We start from the raw sequence: 3,502 nt of genomic DNA on the forward strand, positions 1-3,502 counted from the left end.
GTGAACCTCTGAAACAGATAATTAGTAAATGATTATGAAGAAATGAAACACGATGTCATGGCTTTAACTCTTCTAAATTTCTAGGCTCAAATCTTATTATATCTACCTCACCTCACTATTTTTCCTCAAGTTGTAAGGAATACAAAGGACCCACACTTTGTAGAAAGAAGATATTCAGGGTAGTCACATTTCCAGCAGAGCCATAGTTCAAGCTAGTTCTTTCCTTGTTAGAATTAAGTGCCCTTTATTAACCACCCATTGGGACTTACCTGTTCTTGGACTTCATAGGGCATTTTCTCTTATAGTTATTGAAGCAGTGCTCATTGTGTAACTCCATTCATCAACATTAATACCTTTATGTAGTTGTCTCACTCTGTAACTCTTTTACAGAAATAATCTGCAGTCCCTATGCAGAAACGATCAATGTATTTACAGGTAAAAATTATGATCATGTCCCTGCAAGATGGAGAAATACAAGAATTCACAAGTGTATCTCATGTTCAGATGTGAGCTTTCCAAATCTTCACAGATGGCAACATTGCAGCCATTCTAGCAAAAACATGTAAATTTTGTATATAACCATTATTTTCAGGGACATTTTGTATTTACAGAAGTTAAAAATACATCTTCTCTAAGAAAACTCAATAAGACATTTAATGGGCCAAAACAAATGTTTTCAGCAGTGAGAAAACAAATAGTGACCCTTTTGGCAGGTGGACGCTGCTGAGTAGCATCATTGAAGTCGCCCTCCTGCAGTTGTCATGTCTAAGCCAGAGTCTCCCAAAAAGACCAAACAGCTAAAGAAACTCTTTATTGGAGGTTTGAGCTTCGAAACGTGTGATGAGGGTCTGAGGAGCCATGTTGACCAATGAGGAACGCACACAGACTGTGTGATGATGAGTGAACCAAACACCAAGGACTCCAGAAAGCTTGGGGTTTGTCACATATGCCACTGTGGAGGAGGTGGATGCAGCCATGAACACATGTCCATATGAGGTAGGTGGAAGAGATGTGGAACCAAAAAGGCTGCCTCAGAAGATTTCAAAACCTGGTTCCCGTCTAACTGTGAAGATTTTTGTTGGTGGTAAGTAAAGAAGACACTTAGGAACATCACCTGAGAGATTACTTTTGAACAATGTGAGAAAACTGAAGTGATTGAAATCAAGACTGAGCAAGTAAGTGGCAAAAAGAGAGGCTTTGCTTTTGTAACTTTTGATGAGCATAACTCTGTAGATGAGATTGTCACTTAGAAGTCCCATACTGTGAATGGCCACAACTGTGAAGTTAGAAAAGCCCTATCTAAGCAAGAGATGTCCATAGCTTTATCCAGCCAAAGAAGTCAACGTTGTTCTGGAACCTTCAGAGGTGGTCATGAAAGTGGTTTTGATGTAAATGACAACTTTGTTCACAGGGGAAACTGTAGTGGTCGAGGTGGCTTTGGTGGCTGCTGTGGTGGTGGTGGTGAGCATGGTGGCAGGGGGGATTGGGTAATGATGGAAGCAAGTGTGGGATTAGAAGCTACAGTGTTTTTGTCAATTATGACAATCAATCTTCAAATTTTGGGTGCATGAAAGGAGGAAGCCTTGGAGGAAGAAGCTCTTGCCCCTGTGGTGGTGGAGGCCAACACTTGGCCAATCCAGGAAACCAAGTTGGCTGTGATGGTACCAGCAGCAGCAGTAACGATGGCTGTGGCAGAGGTTGTAAGTACCGCCCAGAAACAAAGTGTAGCAGGAGAGGAGGGCAGAGAAGCTACAGGTTACAACAGATTTGTGGACTCAGCCCAGCAGAGTGGTGGCAGGGCCAGGCAGATACAAAGAAGACATGTTTTAGATAATACGCATGGGAACAGGCAAAAAATCTCAAACTCAAGGACTCTATTTGTGATTAATTTTATAACAGGTTACTTTAGTTTAGGTTCTGTAGAACGTATAAAGAATTCCAACAAAGGAATTAATGTAGATTTCTTTTTACACTCATGCTGTTGATTGCTAAATGTAATAGTCTGATCATGACGCTTAATAAATGTGTCTGTTTTTAAATGTGTGGTGTAAAGTTAGTCTACTCTGAAGCCATCTTGGTAAATTACCCCAACAGTGTGAATTTAGAATTCGTTCGGGGTGATGCCAGGTGTCATTTGAAATTTACTTGCAACTTGCTTGGGCACACAAGCCATTGTCTTCAGAAACTTTGGTGTAGTTGAATTGAAAGTTATTGTTTTGTGACCTGAAAATCACCACTGAAAGGGTTACCCAAGCAGAGTCATTGAATTCATTTGGTTATTAATGATGGCACATCCTATGCAGTAGATATAACTTGAATTATGTACAAAATAAAATTATAGATAGGAATGAACTTTGTGCTTCACCCATTATCATGTGAAATCAATTTAATATTCTCCTAAAAAAAGGAAAACAAATACTGAAAGAGAGGTGAAGGCAAATATTGTTAGGATCTATGAGCCATGGTGCCAACATGCCCACTTGCTTCAGGGCTGCCTAGTATGTGCCCCCCAGGTTTCCTCTACAAACTGTGTGGAGTATGTTGCTCTTATTGCTGAGTGAACACATTGAACCTCCCTATAAAAACACTCATGAAAAAAATATATATATATGATGTGTCTTACTAATCTTACAAGGAATATTAGTCTCTTTTGCAATTGTGAGGTATGCATTTTAGAGTTTTTAAAAGCATGGTTTGAAAAAATACTGTGTAGCACTATTTTCATATCATGTCTTTATGAGTGTGAATGTAAAATTTCTCTGTAGGATTTAGTGAGACACCAAGACACTCTTGAAAAACATGTCAATAAAAAGTTGTTAAATACAAGTAGCAATGTAATCAAGCATGCAAAGGAACATCAAGCTAAAGGATGAGGATGATGTTAGAATTCAGTAAGAGAAGCTTGAACTGTACCTGCAAATGACTTGACACCTCATCTCTGTTTAGAGGACCATAGCCGGGCCCATGGTTATTATTCTCTTTAACAGGACCTGCGCTTAATTTTTCTCATGTAGATTGTTTCCTAAAAAGTGAACTTGTATCTCTCGAATAACTGGGAAAACCAGTTTGACTTATGACTAAGTGATAGGTTACCATGAAAATGCAATGACATCAAAATAATGCTCTAAAGACTCAGGTCACTTACAAGGGCTGCTTAGGGCTGTTGAAAGCAGAAAATCAGTAATACTTAGAAGGGCTTTAGAGATTCAGCTATAATCCAAGGCACCCTATTGAGGAGGGAACAAGAAGTGGTTCGATTTTCAGACTGTCCATCCATGCCACCTTGGTGCCTTTAAATGGATTGTGTTGTGTAAGAAAATGTCATGGAAGCAGATTGCAAATATCACCAAGGATGCTCCAGATGCACCCTCCTCTAAAAAAGCCCTTGAGCCATAACTCTGCTAACTGGGTCATGGAGACATTGATTCAACCTAATGTGGCCAATAGGCCCACCTTGAGCAATCAGGAATAACAATCTCAGATGTGGCCAGTGTACTGGGCA

The 3,502-nt window shown here is 39.7% G+C and overlaps 1 pseudogene; it reads left to right on the top strand.

The window, feature by feature from the left end:
• The first annotated feature begins 423 nt into the window (after positions 1 to 423).
• On the top strand, positions 424 to 1,834 carry LOC129082418 (heterogeneous nuclear ribonucleoprotein A1-like; annotated as a pseudogene).
• Positions 1,835 to 3,502: the final 1,668 nt, after the last annotated feature.

This window comes from Pteronotus mesoamericanus, unplaced genomic scaffold (assembly GCF_021234165.1).
Source record: "Pteronotus mesoamericanus isolate MK-2021 breed Mesoamerican mustached bat unplaced genomic scaffold, CSHL_Meso_final scaffold_128, whole genome shotgun sequence".
Classification (NCBI taxonomy): domain Eukaryota; kingdom Metazoa; phylum Chordata; class Mammalia; order Chiroptera; family Mormoopidae; genus Pteronotus; species Pteronotus mesoamericanus.